General features: G+C 42.4%; 2 protein-coding genes across 2 annotated transcripts in view; both read right to left on the bottom strand.

Moving 5' to 3' along the window:
- Positions 1–20836, bottom strand: part of LOC119140989 (transmembrane protein 211-like) — a 63905-nt gene that overhangs the window by 15591 nt on the left and 27478 nt on the right. The gene's annotated exons all lie outside the window — the stretch shown is intronic.
- Positions 1–20836, bottom strand: part of ASPA (aspartoacylase) — a 56831-nt gene that overhangs the window by 34898 nt on the left and 1097 nt on the right. The gene's annotated exons all lie outside the window — the stretch shown is intronic.

Genomic DNA, 20836 nt, shown 5'->3' with positions numbered 1-20836 from the left:
AATGCATAAGAGTCAGCTTCCAAGCTAAGATATCCCTGCTGCTTGCTTAGATACACTGTTCAGGGGAGGACATAAGGTCTCAGCTGCAGTATCTGATTACTTGCGAGGAACTTGGGAACAAGTTGGAAGATTTAAAGGATTTTTCATCAGCTGATCTAAATCCCTGCCTGGGTTTTTTGTGCCTGGGAATCACTGCATGCCTACTGATCGCAGTCCTTCCTACGCTCCATCACAGTCATATTAATTTCGTGGTTTGGCAGAGTTGTTGCCACCTAGAAGTTTGCAACCTGGTGTTTGCTAGTAACGATGTGCAATCTTTGTGCTGTACACATATTTCTGTAGTGTTCATTTTCAAATTAGCCACAAAAAGAACAAACTAAAAGCACGTGTCATACTTTTCTCTGTATGTTTGGAAGCTCAGTCATGGAAATATCTTTGTCAGATAAATGAATTCCAGGTCACTGGAATAAATAGATGCAATAAAATACTTGTATGTAGAAGAAACCCATACGAAAATGTCATCCAACAACTCTTCAAGGAAATTGCTGTGTAAGAGATCCAACTTTGAGGCTTACCTCAGGCTTTTGCATAACATGATAGTTAGTACTTTAAATTGGAGAAAATGTGATGGGATCTTTTGAATTTTTTCCACTTGCTTTTTCAATTTCATGGGATCAGCAGAAATTGAAGGGAACCAAAGCTGAAATAATGTTACGCTTTTGACTCCACCACTGCCTGAACACACGGCAGGGATTGCTTGGTGGAGAAAGGAGTATGTGTTACCCCTCTTACGGGCATCCCAAAATTGCCGGGAAACGTGGATTTTTTACTTATTTTCAACATAACATGAGAACAAGTAAAAACAGAAATAAATGAGAAAGCTGAAAGATAATCAGAAAACAGTAGTAGTTTGGCTACCTATTTATTAATGCATTATAGTTATGCAGTCAGGAATAAACCCTCAGTTAATAATGTTCTTCAGCTCTAGCTGGGATTATTTACAGGAAATAAAAACAGTTAAAGAATTAGAATGAAATCCTGCCTGTACTGAGTCAACAGAAATGTCGCCACTGACCTCATTAGGCCAGTTTTGCCCCCAGATATCTACAAAGAACCACAATTCTCTTGCAGTATGACTAGCAGATTAATATTCAACACCACCAGTTTATCTTTCCCTACAAAATCTTTCATTTTTATGCAGCTGGCCTAAAAATTTTGCCCCACAAGCTTGCAGTTCAGTGCAAGACAATGATCCATGCTCCTTTTTAGGCTGTTTGCCCAACATCGCCATTCCGATTTGGCTCAAGCACCTTCTGAAATTATTATTTTGCCTCATGTTCCTTATAAGAATCTTTTTCCCCTGAGATATCGGCTTTCTCAGCAGCAATTTTAAGGCATTTCAGGCTATGGAAGAACTATAAAATTAACACTGTGCTCATATATATATCGTAAGGAACATACTCCTTTAACCCTATCCTTCAAAAACCCATAAGCATTCACTGTACTTTAGCAATTCACCATATGCTTTTGCGAGGAACATTTTGCACATGCCACCATAGTACAGGAAAAATGCCAGCTTTGCAGGAGAAAACATTAACTAACTTACACAAAGCCTTAGGTGGTCTATTAGCCCTGCATAAAAACAAGAACATGTAATTACTGGATCCACAGACAGAATTAGATTTGATTGACTACAAAGAAGCAATGAGTGGAACAATTAACAACAAAGCCCAAGTAAACTCCTCTGATGGGGAACCCTTGGCCTGGCTGAATGAGGCTGACAGCACAATATCTAGCTCTGCTGTCCCAAGAGACTTATCCACACCAAACCTTTAACTATATGCAAAGAGTTAAGATTCTGCCGACAACACTGTCCAGCCATCTGCTGAACTACTGCAGATTGCTCAAGATACAAACCAATAACCATATAACCAATTCAGCACAGCAGTAGTCTTCTGGCATCCTTAATTTTGTCAAATCATACTTTGTCCTGTGTTTCTGGATGTGGATGGCAGCCACCCGAGGTGGTTGCTCCTCCGTGGCTAATGCCGTTTTGGGAGGATACAGTGTGGCTCACTGGAGCACCACATGCCCAGCAGAGCAGTGCAGCAGATTCTGTCCTGCAAGAGTGATGGAATAGTTGCTCCATAGGCTTAAGTTCATTAGGATAATTGTGACTGGTCAGAGTCACAGGTGCACAGTTAAATGCTGGATGGCAAAACCCGTCCAAAAGAAAAGCATATCCACTTTCCAGCTCCTCAGCCATGTAGGTTAATTGCAAGTATTTTGCCAGTGCCTGCGGTAAGGCAGGAACCTGGGGTATATCTGTCGCAGCTTCCACCCAGGACTTGATTTAATGCCCTCTATGAGCAATTGCATCTCAGTGCTTGTAATAAGAAAATGTCATAAAGGTACCTGCTGCCTGGTTCAACATCTTTTGGCTTTGACAGTTCAAATTTACAGCTTTAATTCAGGAGTCTGGAAGCCTGGTATTCTGTACACATTTAGTGAAGGGCTGAAGGAACAATATTTTATACGACGTTTACCTGTGTTTGGTGACCCATGGGAGGATATAACCCCTCAGACCTTGTGAAATGACTTGCAGACAAATTCATAGTCCATATTATCCAGTGGCAAATCACAAAGTCCTAGTTAAACCCCTGTATGCCTGGATGTACAGACTTGAATGTTTTGCCTCCATACAATAAAGAGTTGAACTTTCAGCAGCTTAATTGAACAAGTGCTCAGCTGGGGTTATCTCAGCCTTTTATAAGATCCTCTCAAGCTTGATTTCTCTATCATGTATACACCAAGCTGCATTTCAAAATTGTCTCCTGTTTTTATGTTTCTATAACTCTTTTCCTAACAGAACTATTTTGCTGAGGAATGGAGTAGCTGAAATACACAATTATCAACCAATTCACCACCACCACCTGACAGCTCTTGCTGCAATTGACTGAGCACATGAACCACTGAGGCCCCTCCCATGGCAGCAAGATGCGGACGGTGCAGAGGGCACCTATGCCCTGTGCTTGTGTGCCACGGCCAAGGTGCTGCCACAGCTCCAGCTGTATTTGGCATCCTCATTAAAGCTTCAGCCTGCCACTGAGTCAGAAAAATTAGCTTTCTTTCTCCAGACTAAAATCAGTAGGATTTAGGGGTTTAAATTCTGACTTCTGTTGCCTGACCCTTGCAACATTTCCCATACTAGCATTAGCACAGGCCCTTTTTCCAGGGGATTCTGTGTGTTTCAGTGAGCCAGAATACGGGTGGCTCTGGGGCCGGGGCCAGGACAGCTTGCATGGTGAGAGCAGGTCAGATGTGGTGTGCAAGAAAGACAGCTGGTTTTAGCAAGCAGTTTCTGTAGCGATGATGATTTGTCTTTCCATGTATTTGTTTGTATTCATTGAAATGGTTTATAAAATACTGTGAAGGTGTTACTGCACTGAGCATTATCATAGACGTGTAAGGCTGGCACAGTAAGCCAAATACAGCCCTGGGTTTCTAAAGACTGAAAGAGACTATTGAGGAAAATATATATATAATATCAGCAAATTCAGGCAATATCAGATCCTTTCTCTCAGTTCTATATCTATATCTACAAGTCTCAGGACATAACATTTAGAGAGTAACATTGATCAAGATACCCTGAGTTTATTGGCACAAGACTGCCTCAGACACGCTGGCGAGCGTGGGGCAAGCCAGAGAGGTCACAGCCCAACCCACACACATTGACCAGCGAGGAAGGAGCCAGGAGGGAGGTGGGACAGGCTGTGAGTATCCATAGCAGGAGGAGGAAAGTGCCCTTCAGAGCAAGTGTGATCTTCCTAGTCCTGATAACCAGGTGAACCAGGCAGTTCATTACACGGACACAGTTAAGGCTGTGCATCTTTGCAGGCAGGGACTGTGGCTTGCTCTCTGCAGGGGTCACAATGTATTTCACAAAAACGGCGTAACTGAAACACAGAGCTAAGTGCACCCACATGAAAGGCGATGACATACAAACACCACTTGGGAGAATCTGGACAAAACAGCTACGGGATTTCCTTTAGGAAAAAGTGAGCTGTGCGTATGGCTGTCGTGCAGAGGACAATGTCACCCTGCTGAGCACAGCAGGACGTAGGAACTGAGTAACGAAGCGTTAAGCAGAGATGAAGGGAGGCAGCACCCCAGCCATTGCCCAGACTGCTGCCCTATCACAGGGGGAGGCCAACTTTGACACTTCTGCTCCTCTTGCAATCCAATTTAAGTCCCATGTCTCTGTTACTGCTGTGTTCCCAGGGGTCACGTTTTGGGCTGTTATAAAATGCAGGCACGCTAGCATTGCAAATGTCCCCAATCTGTGTCGTATATGCAGCTGTTTAATGAGGCCTGCTGTCATTACAGCAAAATTACTCAAGGACTTTCTTAAAAAAGCCTTTTATTTATAGTATCATAGATTACCTTAATGTCTTTTTACTGGGAAGTGCTTTGAAATACTGTGCAAACATTACAAGATGGTCCTGAAATAAAGTGAATTTAAACAGTATCTAACAAGGAAAACACAAATATTAGATGGAAGAGAAAGCATTTGTTGAAATTTGCTGAAATCTACAGCAAAAGAGTATTTTTATGAAAAGTATGCACTTCTGTGCTGGAGCTTTACAGCCTGTCTTGCACATGGGAGCTAGTGCAAGTGTGTACTCTGGCACTAATTCATAATGGAGAGATGAATGTGTGAAGTGTAAAGATTAGTAAGAATTTTCTCCTACCAGCAAAACTACCTACAAACAGCATTACAAAGTAATGCTATCATTCACCCACAATATTCAGAAAGCAAGTTACTTTTTCCAGGCAGTGTCTTAGTTTTTGAAGAGAATGTCAAAAACCTGTGTTGATGTCCATCCTTTTCAAAGCTTTACGTAACCCTGACTATAATTTAATCTTTCACCTGTGCCACTTCACTGAAGTTTTCCTTTTTACCAAGTTTCATGTGTTTTATACCTGCTGCTGTCCCACAACTTATCAGAATTATCTCTGACTTCCACTGGCACATCAAAATCCTTCCATACTTTCCATCACATTTCAATCACATCGACATTTTTTCCTAAAATACAGACTTTTGTATTGTGTCCAGGTTTTATTTTATGGCATTAGTTTTAGTTTGCTTTTTAATCTGTAGTGGAGAGGTGGACAATTTGATTTGTACCAGCCTCTGTGTGTTTAGTGCAGGCTTTCTCTTGCCGTATGGACATAACCTAGATGAGCCTTTCATGAACTATAGCTATGCATCCCCATTTGAACAAGAAAAATACATGAAGTACCTATCTAGTGAATAAAGGAGATATCGGGGGCACGCTGATTTAAACCTGGCCAGGTCCTTATGTTCCTACAGTGGGTAATTATAGGTGGAATCTTAAAAAGAAATATATTAATCAGAGTAGCACTGCTGCCAGTGCCCTTCCCGTCAAAATTCAAACAGCAGCAAGGAAATGAAGCGGTAATGATAGGGCTTCCATTTAGCCTCTAAATCTTTTTTCTTAGGTATCCATATTTTAATGAAATTTATATGCTTTTTAATGTAGGAGACATTTTGATGATCTTAAATACAGTCTCTAATTAAATGTTCTATAATTAAACTTCTTGGTTTATCTGTGTAAAATGCCAAGGAATTAGACCAAGCCTTATTCCTCCAGGTTAAGCCCTACTTTAACTCAAAGACATGCAGGGAAGAAAGTGTCTAAGACCAGGTTTTATAAAGCAGTCATGGGAGCAGAAGGGCATCCCTATACTGGGGAGCCCCCATGGGGCAGAGCAACAGAAAGCCCACTCCATCTGTGCCCTGTCAAGGCCAGTGAGCTGGATGTGCTCCCAGCCCAGCAGCCCACGTGCCTCTTGGCCTGGCTTGGTGGAAACTCCTGCCTCTCTTGACAATTTACTCATCTACTTTTTCCCCAGCCTTTGATGAGATTCCCATATGGGATGTGGCATTTGTAAGACATAGATTAATCTGAAAATAACATTTCAGAAAACATGCAAAAGACACAATATACTAGGTTTTGAGTGTCTTCATTCTCACATGCCAATCTATAATGTTGCATCCCAGAAAACTACATTTTAAATAATAACTTTAATTAATTTGTGGAGGGTCTGGCTTCTTTCTGTCTTACAGACAGATCTATGCCATACTCGCCTTTGTTTGCTACATCTGTGAAACATCCATTATATTTCCATGGTGTAAATGATCTCATTTCTGTTGCTTTCCCTGCAACACAGTGCCATGTTCATTCCTCCTTCGAAAATTTCAGAAAGAGAAGCAATTTGTAAGAATGACAAGAAAATGGCTTTTCATTTGTGTACACCACAGCACTCTGACGCACAGAATGAGGCTCTGGTGAGATTCACAAATCCTAATTCCCACTGAGTTTCAAGCAGTCCAAATTAAAGAAAAAAAAAATTACCTCGACCGATTTGATCATAAAGATTCTAATTCAGTACAGGTTAATTGAGAAGTCAGATTTCCTGCTATCACTTCTGGAGAGGAGGGAGATAAGCGAGCACAATGACTCTTTATCAACAATATGGGGACTTCATTTAAAGAGAGAGCATTAGGTTACAGGCTAGAAGATTAGTAGCAATCAGACTGCTCTCAGAAAAGAAAATGCACTGGGTGATAAAGATAGAAGGCATGAAGCTGAATGCATAGAAATGAGGTTTGATGCCAAATATTACAGGTCAGATCTGAGCTATCTGTCAAGTTGGCACTGATCATTGCCAATGCACAATTATTATTATTCACCTGTGATCAGGCCATTTACCACTATCAAGTCAATGGCTCCTCCCACCCATTCCATTTGTTAATGGCATTTTAATGAAAAAAAAAAGTCCATCTATTATCTCTTTGAGATCCCTAACCATTGCATAATAGTATATGAAATACATTTATTTTTTCCCAATCACCCATAAAAAGATATCAGCTGTTATTCTGTTCCTTAGCCACAACCCCATAAATCTGAGTGCAGTTCTGCATTTAAAGGTGGCAGGCTTATTTTTCCTTTTTCTTTGTGTGCCATGTGTTTTCCATACCAAAAAGTGCCTGTTTTGTTGCAAGTGACAGAAGGAGAATTTAAAGGGATACTAGAGGATCATAAAAACTCCCCTTTATCCAATCCCAAGCATGCATTCACCTTATTGTTCTGCTGACTAAAGAATTAGAAACTATTAATATTGTCTCTGCTGGCAGGTCAGAAAAATACTTATTCTGTAGTCGAGCAGATTAATCCAAAGGGGGAAATAACCCTGCAAAGCCCTGCAAAAGCTGACTGTCTAACCAATCCATTTTCTAAACCCAGATGTTTTCAATCTGTTTAAGTGTTAATCTCACAGTACTGCTTTTTATGCCTAGTGAAACGATTTCAACATGTATTGAACTATTAAGAGAATTCATATCCTTAGTACAGTTATTATTCTTTATGAAGGAGCCTTTTGAATGAAACCCCTATCTGTGAGTTTGTCAGTCATATGCTCACATTAATTGTTGAGGCATGTTAGGACCTCTTGCCATTAGCTTTTTTGATGGTCTCTGGATACTGCCCAACTTTACTCTTTTCAAAGAAACTTATAGTGAAATCAGAGGCAGTATAATACTAGGTAAGTTATGAATTAGATGTTGGTGCTCTTCTGTGATGAGAGCCTGAATAAACTGAGATTTAGGCTTCAAAGAAGATGATTGAAGTTTTGGTCTAGGGAAGACATGGAGCACTTGTCCCCCCTCTGCACAAGGGCAGGGAATTTCTGATGCTCAGCACCCTCCCTGGAGAGGCAATCTAGTGAAACAATTAAACTGCAAAGCAGTTATCACAACATTACACCCAATGACTAATTGAGGTTTCTGGACAGACCAGGTGGAGTGGGCAGAGGTTGAGGTCAGAGGTACTGTATTGCAGAGCCGGTGATGGGTATATAGAATGGGTTTGCAAATGAAGGCACTGGAATCCAGTCTCTGAGATTTACTCCTGCAAAAACTGGGTAGCCATGAAACGTAGTTGTAATTATAGTTAGCCATTTTTCCTGACAACTGGAGAGATTTTTTTCCTTTTTACACACACCATTCTTATGTCTTTTCTTGGCATGACTTTGGTCTTCTGTGATAAAGAGCTGGTTTGAAATACAACAGCAAGACTGTGAGTTTTAAGCCAAGACCTCTTCTGTGACAGGTGCTGATGGGCTCTGCTATCTGGGCTCACTGTGTGAAGAATAATGGCTTGTGAAAGGAAGGTTACAAATAAGGTCATGAAGCAGCTCAGGAAGCCTTGCATTTCATGTCAAGGATCTGAAAGGTTATAGGAGGCTGCAAAAACTTTCCTCTGGGGCCACTGACTGACAGATCAGCGTCATGATTATAACCTGATTTTGATAAATCATGTTGATCTACCATTTGCAAAAGGTTTTAAGAACACTGTTGGCAGGTCATGCATTGCTGTGAAATACTAGATCAAATCTATAGGAAAAAAAAAGCAGCTTATGCCTTCCTATGCGTCCTGCTGGCATACATACTGCACAGTAGCTGTCCCATACCATCGGGGGGCAGGACCTCCACCCCGGAGAGCTGCCCAGCCTTAAAGTGCCACACTCAGGGGAGCCTCTTTCAGTTTTGTGATTCTCAGTAGACATCCCGGTTCCTTAAGGGCCATTTAACCCCTGAATCCTTAAGCAAAGTCCCTTTGCCTAACAAGCAGGCAGTAGATTTTGTCTGTGGGAACTGGCTGGCAGAGAATACGTGCAGTCGCAGACGGCTATGCCTACCCACACAGGGTGAGGGGTTTATCTTAAGGCTTAAGGATGCTTCTTTTGTAAGTTTGGTATGAGACAAGGGAGAGGACTCATTTTAAAATTAAAATGAGGATTTTTCAAGTTGTCCTTAATATTTATAAGGCTTCTTTTGCCTTACAGACAAATCCTCAAAGAGAAGATGGAAAGCTGCTCATCCTTATTTCTTGTGCCTTTAGTTCAGCTTCTCATTGTTTATACTATTCTAAGCAAAATAACTGTTCTGGAAATGTAGTCATTTACAAAATCCAGCCTACTAAGCCTTAAACAGCAGAGACATGTCCTGCTATGTTTGTCTCTTTGTTGTTGCTATGGCATTACCACACATTTTTCCATGTAGGAAAGGAAATCCCATGGAGACCAGATAATAAAGGCTCGAATTTCCAGGGCACAGTGTCCGTCTCGCCTCTTGACCTGTTTGACACCCTCTTTCACCAAACCTGCATTTACTGAATCCAAATAAACAGCCAGCCATCAAAGGAAATATTTTAAAAGGATTGCTCATGGTTAGCCTTGATGAAATATACATTGGAAAACCTGCATTTTAATCACATTTGGAGTTCTGCATTTCAAAAATGGTTTTGTTTAGCTACATTAGACTTGTCATTCAGGGAAGTTTCCTTCCGTAGGATGCCTGCATTTAAAAGTCAAGTTAACCAAACCCAAACAAATTTCCCAGGAGGCTGTAACAAACCAAACAAGTATCTCACATGCTCAGTGTCTGACCTCTGCACTGTACCAGGTGTATCTGCCTGCTATCTGCAACAGTCTGAGATGCTGCATGTTTATACAACATCACCAATTCATCAAAGTATCATCACTGCACGTTGCTTGTTGGGACAACCTTGGCTTAGACTCTCCACTTGGCTTGACACTAGTTTACAAAGGTTAATCCCGTGTCCTAGCCAGTCTGCTTTGCCTAAAGCCCTTAATCATTCTGGGTTGCACAAAACCATTGTGCCTTGTTTATCCTATAAGCAGCTATTTCATGGTGTTACCTGAAATTGTCCTTTGTGTATATGTTAAAACTGATGTGTTAATACAAGTTTGTAAAATGCTCTGGGACATGAGTCCTATGTGATTTTTCATTCAGGCCAATATGCAAGGTAGTTGTCATACTCAGTACCATTGATCTTCAATTTATTTTAATGTTATCTAGTTATAATTTAACTGTCACCTGTTGATGTAGTTATTAGGGAAGAATGTACCATTCACAACTGACTAAAGAACACAGGTCTCAGATTCAGAATTGTTCTGATGCAAAATAGCATGGTATATTTTGGGCCATACTTCTTGGGCTTCATTTGTTGTCTGTCTTCCACTGCTGTCATTTTTGAGTAACATAATTCAAAGGCACTGGCCTAGCCATCCAGGCATATTAAAATTGCCTTGTGTCCTCTCATCTTTCAAACCCGCATATCCATATTGCATATAGGATATTGCAGCCAGAAGACAAAGCCAGCCAGCACAGGATGATCTGCCACAGGCAACATATAGCTTGTGGCCTTCTAAATTCTTCAGACAACACAGGAAAACAAACAGCAGCCTTATAGGCTTAATGGTCTTTTAATGGATTTGATGGATTCTGCATCAGCAGTTTCTAATGGAACATCTGAAGACGAAAAATTTCTTTCCCATAGCAATTCCTAGGAGAACGTGAACTGACAGTGCAGAGGCTTCCATTTGCAATGCTTTGATGCTGTGCAAGAGAACTCAATGGCAAGGCTCAAAGTCTACACCTCTTCTGAAAAGCCATTGAGTTTTCAGGGGATGGTAACTGAGCTGTGTCTGTGCCATCAGCTTGTCACATACCATAGCAGTCAATAGTGGCAAAAGGCATCAGTGAGCTCCATGAAGTCCAAGTCCAGCTTGATCAGGGCCATTTAACGCAAGTTCCCAGAGCTAGTGAAAGTTGCTGCAAAACCTGAGGCTAGCAGTCTTCTCCCATGCCCAGAGGGAGACTGTGGTTTTAGATTAGGAGTTTTTCTGCAGTTATCAAAAAGACAAAGCCTAAAATTCCTTTGTTGAATCCAGATAGGCAACAGTGGTAATACATTCTTCCTAGTCACATGTCCTTGACTTTGTTATTTTTGCATAATCTTTTAACTTCAACTATTGATAAATAAATTGGTTTACAAGCCAGAGAGTAAATCACCATTCACTGCTGAGCTACTATTGTGCCTCTCATTTGTAAGGCAGCTTTCAAGCTTGTTTTTTAATCAGTTTGGCTTGACATTTTGTTTTCCTACTATTATTTATGAGCTGTATCTTATGAGTGGATTATGTAAAATAGTTTAATTCCAGTTGTTCCAATTTCTCAGATGCCATCACACAAAAGCTTGCTTTGAGTAGAACACTCAGGTCCAGACTTTGTTCTCAGTTGTGCTGATACAAATTAGACCATCATCCACTGGGATCAAAAGGGCTTTCCTCAGATTTACAACCGTTATGAGCATTTAGGAAAAATTTTAAGCATTTAGCAATGCTTTTCTCAGAGCAAGCAAAGGCACATTGCTGCCTCTCAGCAGCACATTTCACAGATGGGGTTAACCCACTTATCCAGCGCCCTCAGCTCAGTAACTGAACCTGGTGATTATTCTTGCAAGGAATTACCACTGCATTCAGCTGTGACTTGACTGCTTTTGTTAGAATATGCCAGAAATGTGGATGGGTGGATTTTATAACATTTGCTTTCTAAGATTTTTGGATGCACACAGTCACTTTCAAGCAACTAAAGCATTGGTGACTAATTAAAGCAAGTGCATTAGTCCCCTTTTGATGGCAGGTGTTAGCTCTTTTCTGTGAGAGAGGAGGCTACTAGTGTAGCAAACCAACAGCTCTTAAACATGTAAAAACTATCTCCAGATGTCAAAAATCTTGCCAATTATTACTTTCTATTTCACAGGTCTCTCTGATCTCTCAGCATCTGACTTCACACCTGAGTGTGGAACACAGAATGTGTGAAAACAAGAGCTTTGTTGCTAAGGAGCATTTGGTATGTATTTTTGCTATTTCCCTATACTAAATGATAGTTCATTTCTCAGGATGAAGCATGTGATGTAGCCTGCAGCAGCTGTAGATAAGGTGCACTATCATGCATAGGAGAGAGAAATAACAGTAACTACAAATTTCTGCTTCATGTTGGCTTGTTCAGGTTATTGCTCTGTGGTTGCCTGGACTCAGGTCACTCAGTCAAGTGCCCAGCTCCCGTGCTCACTCAGTGTTTTGTCAGAGGCTTGCCTGGTGTCAGAGCAGCAGCTGGCCCATGGGAAGCCTCACAAGGAGCAACCTGTACTCTGCCATTTGCAAACCAAACTGGTTACATTTTTCATCTCAGCACATGGAAATAGGTACAGTTAATTTGTATGACATTGTTGTGACAACACAGAGCTGTGAAGATGACAGATGTCACAAAAGCCATTATAGGGCAGTTTTTCAAAGATGACTGCAAACACAGTGCAAGGCAAAAGGTACACAGTTTTGTGCGTGTAAATGAGTCAATTACAACCACAGGCATGCAGACTGCATGTTTGCAAAACTACAGCTCCCTTGTTTGAAGAAGTGCCTCTCAGATGAGTTATGTAGAGCTTTACAGACTTGCCTGGCTTTGCATTCAGGCAGGGAGAGCAGGCAGGACCTGCATGGCCCAGGCTGATGCCCGAGGCCTCACGCTGCATGGCCAACGAGTTTTGCTAGTGCTCTGCTGGACCCAGCACAACTCCCTGTCTGAACTACAAAGGTCCCGAAGCCCAGCCTTGCTAGGAGTGGGGAGTAATCCTGCACAAGGCCTTTATCCTAATTTATCCTTATTTAGAAAGGCATGTTATTCTAATGGCATACTATGCCAGGCATGATACAGTTTAAATGTTCTTCACTGGTTACAAATGTGACCTTCATTAACTTGTCTTTGTGCGCCTCAATCTACAGGAACAGCTCATTGCATTTTCAATTTAATTTAATTTGAATGATAATTTAAAAGTTGTTTGATGCAAATGCGACCATCTGCATCCTCGCAGCTGACACACTTTTTAAAGATGAGTTTGTTGGCATGGAGGGGGCGGGGCTTGATGGAGTATAAGAGCCACAGGCTTTGCAAGGTGGCTTACTGTAGGGTGTAGAGCACCTCAGGAACAAGCTGTGAGTGCCTGGGGGGGAGAAGAGATGCCGAGGCAAGCAATTGCTGGTTATCAAATTCATATGTGACTGTTTAAGTGATTGTAAGTCATCAGACCATCCCAGCTTGTGGTACTATTTGTCATCTGAGCTGTGGTAGCTACCCCATGTATGTGCTAGCCAGACCTGCTGCAGTATAAAATGCATGGTAGCTTAAACTGCTGGGAGAGGCAGAGCCAGGTTCTCTGTTGCCTTGTGTGTGGCACTCCAGTGCCTAGCAAAGACACTGCCTGTGGCTTTTATTACAGTTTTAATTACTATCAGTAATGACACTGTCATCAAACTAAGAGCTCATGGTGATTTTGTTGGGGGTGGGGGGAAGGTGTAGAATATCTCTTTTATTTTGCTGTGACTAAATCCAAGCTGTAGGTTTCTGGGAGCAAGTGCCTGCCTGTTCCTCCCCTCTGCTGTGCACCGTGCGGTACTGGATGCTTGAGGACAGTAAATAATAATAATAACAGTGCTAGTGGCTGTTTGTTCAGTCACTACTTGGTTGCTAAACTTTTAATAACTTGATAAAAGAGAAACCCTGAAGTGTTGCAGTGACTTCTCCAGAACTTGATCCAAGTTGACTGTTCACTCCCTCCTAAAGTAATATGATAAAATGGGCTCTGTGTCCAATTCAAGCTATTGAAAGGAGACAGAGAAACCATTTTGCCCCTAATGCTTCCCTGCTGGCAGCACTGGTTGGGTAGGATGGAAGGGGAGCTCCTTGCTGAGCCTTCACTCTGCAGCAACAGTGCTTCTACCTGCACCCCAGGGATTCATGCTTGGAGACTAGCATCCCATGTGGCTCCAACAGAGCCTACTTCAACTACTGAAAAGGCTGGCAAAAGGAAGAGAGCTGAGGAAGGAATTCAAGTAAATCACTTCATGTCCTCTCCCCTGAAAATCTTCTATATTTCAAATAATGCTTTTTTTGGCACCTGTGTGCAACAGCCATTGCACTGGTGCTCATGGGAAAATGGTTGAAAGCTTTTAGCTGAATTTGCAGGCATCGTCTCCCTTGCCATTGTGAGTTGGAATGAGGCAAATGAGAAAAATAACCCTTTCTAATAAAGAGTGGTCATTGGCTTAGCATTGTCTGTGGCTCGGGAGACCTGGTTTTAACTCAGTACAACCCTATGTCCCTGAGGGGCTGAATTATCTTCTGATTTCTAGTGAAACTCAAGCATTACCACTCCTGCAAGAGCAGACTACACCCATCTCTGCTCTGTTCTAGGAGTAGCAGTGTGTGCTGCTGTCTTCTCAAAAGCAAAAAATAAATGTGCACTATGTCAGCACAGTGGAGTTGTAGGTATGGTCTATGCCAAAGCACTACTGAGGAAGACAGACCCCTTATTAAAATGAGCATGCATGTTATGAACTGCAAGGTTTATTGTCTTAAACCTAGTAACTGGATGAAATGTTGGAAAAGCATCACAGCAGTTTAACTGCAGAGAGTTACTACTGATGCATTTATCTAACATTCTTCTTGCCCTTCATTTAAAACCATGTTTTCTGCAATTTCTTTTGTGCTGCCTAAACTGGAGAGATCACATCATCTTTGACAGAGGGAGCAATTGCCTAGAGCTCCCCACACAGCTCAGTTGTCTTATTGCATCGTGTTTCAGGCGCCTCTGAGAGCTGCATTAGTGGTCGCTCAGGAATACCAAAGCTTGGAGATACTTGTGTGGCTGCACCTTAGGTAGCAAGATGCACAAATGACTATGTTAAAACTTGGTCCCATTTGAAGTTCACTTTACAGGCAATCTGTCAGGATCCCAGGCTCTCTATCTGGCAGTAGAAAACTGAATGTAGCAACTTGATTTCTAATGGATGGCTCTTGCTCTGCAAATTACATTTTAACTGTATTTATGAACATTAAAAAGTGTTATTTAAGTCTGCTTTTGGAAACAAGCAAGAGAGATCCCTGGTTTTCTTAATTTGCTCACTGATATCTCATAAGATAAACAGAGAAGTTGAGAAGGTGGATGGGTACAGAAGCTTTAAATTGCAACTGTAAGGCTGATTTCTGATCCTTCTGCTATGTGTCAGTACTGCTTCGTACTGAACCCATTAGAGAAACACTTCACAGAAAAAGGCAACCCCACCGGGAGAGCTTTCTACCTCCTGTAGAGATTTGGAAGAAAGCTTACATCTACCCATTAGAAAAAAGTACTTTTAGCTTTTAAGTTCAAATTATGGATCCAAACAACATATGCTGGAACTGAACACAATCTTGCTGAGGAGAGGATCTGCCAAATCTAAGGCTGCTTTAGCAATAAATAATAACCTAATTAGGCTCATTCCCTCTGGAGCAACCAATTTTGTGATAGTGATACAACAAGGCATCAGAGCCTCTCTTCTTAACAGCTATTCAGAACAGCACTGAAGTGTTAAACAAAAAAACCCAAAAAAAAAACCAAAACCCCATACACTTTTCTTGAGAACAGCCAGTTATAGACAGTCGCATTATTTGTGGTTGTATTTTCCTACCATTGTACATCAGCCACTTCTGAAAAAAAAAGAAAAAAAAAAAAAACCCAGCAGCTGGTCTGACTACTGTGCACTGCTGTGCAAGACAGGGAAAGCACCCATTTTATACAAATACTGATTGCAATGTGAGAAAACTGTGGACACTTTATTTTTCTCACAATACTTAGGTTCCTGGTATCAAACATCTCTTTGATAGAAACCTTATAGTTTGGCTTTCAAGAGGCAAAATCACTTTAACTGGTGTGTTGGAAGGACTGCAGATTTCATCTGTCACTGAAAATCCTTCTGTGCTTCCTCTACAAACACACAAACATCAAATGATGGAGTTCTTCCAAGCTTGTCAGCTCAAATATCCTTTTCTGGCCTGGAAGATGCTTAAAATGGGAAGTTTTAGAAACAGAGATGAGAGGACTCGTGTTTCACCTTCTTCATGCTTGCAAAAGCTCCCACTACATGCATTGCCCCTTGCTGGTAGTTTAGCTGCAAGGCTGGGAATTCATCTGTTTTTTCCCTCTGGATGTCTGAGCTTTGGCTCTTCCCTCTGCATAAACCTTGAAACCAGTCAGAGGGAATGAATGGTGCTTTTCCATTGGCAGTTCTGCCAAGCCCAGTTGGCAAGCTGTGGCTGACATGCCATTTAGTCCCACAAACAGCCAGCAATACTGGTGTGAGGAGGGCTGTTAGTGCCTTTGTTGTAGGAGAATTTTTGCACTGCTGGGGTAGGAACCCCCCAACAGCTTGGTAACTGAGCCCTTTCCCCCTTGTGTCCTCATAAATTAAACATAACGTCTGCCGCCCGCTCCTGCAGACAGCCGTATTCTAATAAATCATGTAAATAGAGTCTCAGAGATTCACTGCCCTTTATTTCACTTGAGTCCCGTAACTCAGCAGTTAATTGGATCCGAGATAAAATCTATTTTACTACATGTTCCTTAAGCAAGATTCTGTAAAATCCTCTCCCGAATAATAACCTATAGCATCGCTGTCTTTGTTTTGCTCCTCCAGGGAAGAGAGCGGTAAGGCACCATGGCCAAGCTCAAGAGAAATTTCCTTCCTCGTGACTCTCCCAGGCTGCTCCTGTTTGGCTGTCAGCTCCAAGCCACCAGTGTCCTGGTGAAGATTCACACTGTTTTTTGCATGGCAGCATAGCCAGGCCCTAAGTGGTGGTTTCCCAAGGGGCCTGGCAAAGCGTAACCCCTTTGGAGCAATTATACGAGGCTGTTCTAACCAGCAAATATTTTATTCTAACAGTAAGCTTGTTTTTCAGAAAGATGTTAGAAAATTCTGGTGGTTTAATTGGTGTACTGCACCTTTTCAGCTGGGGATTTCATCGATGAAACAGACACAGGAGGTACAACCACAAAGGCGTTTGGAGGGATTTTTTTCCATGGGGAATGGGAACCCCAAATCTTCTGTTTGCTTCTTGCTTTCCACCAATTGCAACACAGAAGAAATTTCAGGCCCTTTTAGGATAGCCGTTTAAAGACACGAATAAGACCTGCACCTATGGAACTGAGGAAAGGCAAGTTCTTTTTCAGAATTTTCTCTCAAAACTGAAATCCTAAAAATTTTAGCAGGAAGATTTGCTGCGAGGCCTCTTGTCTAGAAATTGTCACCTCCCTGGTCCTGCTCTGTGCAGAGTGGGCAGCATCAGCTTGGGATAGAGCCCTTATTCCCTGCAAAGCACCTACCTGGCCTGTGCCTTGTTGTGCACAGAAAGCATCGAGAGCCAGAGGTGCCTTCAGCCGGCACCGTACAGAGCTGCAGCCTTGCACAGGTCACATCGGCTAAGCTACAGTGGTTTGGCTACTGTTTTTATTGTTTATAGACCTAACCTGAACCAGTATCTAGGAGCAACAGCAACATAATTAGCTTTGGCAATTAACACTGCTTAACTGAAGCTGCTGCAGGACCAAAGGCACTTTTTTAGACTGCAGAAGCAGCAATTAGCATTTCATTTGAGTAACAAGCCTAGCTAGCCTACTGAGCCTGCCAGGGTCTGCTGATCTAATTTTGGGATCCATCAATAAACCTAGAGGCATTAAAGTGAGATGCATCGAGTCTTTCACCACCACGCTTGAAAAGCCTGACTGGAAAATGACAGGAGGATTTTGTCTTTTCTTGGTTATTTAATGGTCATCTCAGTGTCCATGTGAGGTATCACTGGGTAGCACTGACTGCAAAAAAAGCACATGGGTGCAATTTGGTCTGCACACCCCAAAGGTTGAAACTGGTGCCTTGTGGGACCCTGGGAGGCAGAGGTGGTTCAGGGAGGCTCTTCCACCTCCAGCTTTCAGGTTCTACCTCCAATCTAGTAGTAAAGAAAGCAGAAATAACTTCCTCTCTTATCTGTACTGTCATGCGAATATCCTTTTCAATAATATATTTCTGCGCCGCTTTCTTTAATATACTTCAGCCAGTTTCTTTGGCTGGTTTCTGTTTGAAAAATAATGCATTCGGGAAACATACTACTTTCTTTTTTTTTTTTTTTTTTTTTTTTTTTTTCCCCAAGTCTTGTCTACAGGTGTGGTTTGTTCACCTTAAATCCAAGGTCAGTTCTACCCTGAGGGGAAGGGGCTGACACCACGCAGCCAGATGCTAGTGCTCAGGTCAGAGTGAGCAGGCTTAGTCACTGCTGTACCACTGCTAGGCATCAGGGAGTTAGGATGGTAGAGGTGCATTACATGCACATACGGCTTTTAAACACCAGGTTTCAAAAACCATTAGCTATAATATAGTGAGCATCCCTCTCTACCATCATTTGTGCATATTGAACTCCAGCTAACATACCAAACAGTATTTAGTAGTTTTGCTAGGAAATACCACTATAGAATAAGCAGAACATACCTTTTTTTTTTTTTGACTGTTCTTTGGCATAACACGGGGAGAAAAACATTGTCTTGTGAAGTTTTCTGATATCCTAAGGGTTATTACCCAACACAGCTGTTAATATAGCCTCTTTTCCTTGCACCCTGCTTTGCTGTTTTCTGTGCTGTACTATAATCAGTGATTTCCAGCAACCTGGCAGCTTGCTAAAAAAATAGACAGATCCGTACTTATGTAAAAGAGAGTGACATGATAAAGCTGCTATTTAGAAAGTTCCTGAATTTATTAGAAAGTGTTTCTGTTGCAGCCAATAACAAGGACGGCTTTGGTGTCTCTTTTCTGAATCAGTGGTCCTGGGGTTTGAAGAAACATTCTTCTGCAACATGCACTTTGCATTTCCATAAGAGCTTTCCCAAAAAAGCCTATTTCTGGATATGCCAGAAAAATAGGAATGCTTTCCTGTTTCCTGAAGATGAAAACTTACTAAGCAGGAGAAAGCGTGTTCCCCCACTCACTGTTTATTTTGGTTACATAAGAAGTTTTTATTTATGGCTATGTATCAGGCTTGGGATTTTTGAGGGGAGAAAATTAAGACAAAAATCTCTAATCTGGCTTCTGTGAATTTTCTGCCACTGAGCTGTATGGAGGGGAAGGAGCTTGGCAATAGGACACCCATTCACAAGCTGGGGACAGGCTCCCTTCCCATGGTGTTCAGCGCCCACTAAAACTCTTTGACCCCAGTGCTGGTCACCATCGGCAGCGTTTGTCACAGCTCATTACACAGCAGGAATGTGGAAGCCCAGTGACCTTTCCCAGAGGGACAAGCAGAAAAGCAATGACACAAAAGAGGGAAGAAAATGTATTACACTTTAGAAGGGAAATAATTGAATGTTATTGTGATTGAAAACACTGGGCTGACAACAGGCAGGGACAAAAAATTTCCTTTTAGGGTGCTGGTTTTGGGACATGTGGGATTTGGACATCTATTCATTCAACTGGGTTCAGCTTCCCTTCCTGCCCCTCCTCAGCTACCAGGGAATTTTGGCAGGCTGGGGAATGGCTCTCGGGTCCCAGTGACACTGGGGCACGGGGGATCCCAGCACTTTTCTTATGCACTGGAGCAAGAATCTGAGGTGGGAGAGCTGGGGAAGCCTTGTTTGGCCTCCTTCTGCCAGGTAAAGGAAGCAAGAAGCCTAAACGTGACATTTCTAAACCTATTAAAGGAGTCACGACAAATTTTGAGCGTTTCTTCTGAAAGCTCCCCAGCTTCTGTAGTGGGGGACCAGAGCCCCTGGGACTGCTCCTAGCTGTGACTCCAGAGTTTCTCCTTCAAACGGGTCCAGGCTTCCAACCACCTTGTTCCCCCCTTCATTTCACTTCCAGTTTTTATTGTTTTTATTTAATCTGACTTCTGCAGTCTCCTGAGACAAACTGATTAATTCTTTTTCCCCTTTGTAGTCCCCTGAGTCCCCTGTTCAATCTTTCCCGCCTCAGTGAGATCTTAATAAATGCTGCTTGTGGCTGGAAGTGGGATTGGATCTCAGAACTGTAATTAATTCTTTACTTCTTTGATTGCTTCAATATGCTATTTACAGCTGTCAGCCCATGCAGAAGCAGAGGTTTGCAGACTGCCTCCAACTTTTGTCTCTGATTAATGTGTTGTATCCACCTTGCTTTCTCCTTGCTCTCTTGCATTTCTTGGTTTGCCTTGTATCTGGTTTACTGTTGACATATGAAAACACTGATGGACTTCCAGTTTAATGCAATCTCAGAGGCAATTGCCAGGCTTTCTCCGTCATTTGAAAGCCTCTTAGTCCAGGCTGGCTGCTTGTGACAGGGCATCCAGACCCATTGCCCCAGCATGACCACGGTCTGACTACAGTCTCCCTAATTGCTTTCTGTAGTCTCCAGCAGCAGTTTGCAGGATTTTAACTCCAGCACACTGACTGTCAGCCCAGGGAGTGCTTTGGAAGCATTGCACAGGAGGAGGAGGGTAAGCAGCTTGGAGGGAGGTGGGTGAGACATGGCAGAAATTACTAGGAGGATTGGAAGGTCTGAATGAGAAAAAGCTATTGAAAGGGTTTGTGGTTGTTGGCAGTAGATGGGAGCACAGTAAATGCTTGAAGCCTGCAAACACTACAGAATTATGTAGGCTGATACCACGGAATATAAATAGGAGTGGATTGAAATTAATCTAGGGATAATTGGGCTGAGTGGGGGAGCTGCTCCTTGCTGGCTGTGGGAGCCTCTTCCAGCAGGGATGGAAGCCCCCAGTGCTGGCCCTGTTTTATACTGAGGGAAGTGCCTCAGCCTTCTGCCTGGAACCTGCTCAGGGTTTCAGCAGTGAACTGGAAAGCTACATTCAATATGCCAGTGAGGGAGCAAATGCAAATTTCCTTCTTCTTTCTCTTTTGGGTGAGATTTATGCCACCTCCACATGCACAGCCTCCTGGCAGCAATAAATCACAGAGAGGGAGGGAATGCTGTGAGGAAACAGTTACCCTGCAGTTCCTGTGTGAGGGGCAGGGACATGGGATGTGTGGGGATCAGC

The sequence above is a fragment of the Falco rusticolus genome, chromosome 1 (assembly GCF_015220075.1).
Source record: "Falco rusticolus isolate bFalRus1 chromosome 1, bFalRus1.pri, whole genome shotgun sequence".
Classification (NCBI taxonomy): Eukaryota; Metazoa; Chordata; class Aves; order Falconiformes; family Falconidae; genus Falco; species Falco rusticolus.
The sequence above is the reverse complement of the archived record's forward strand: the minus strand, read 5'-3'. Positions and strand labels throughout refer to the sequence as shown.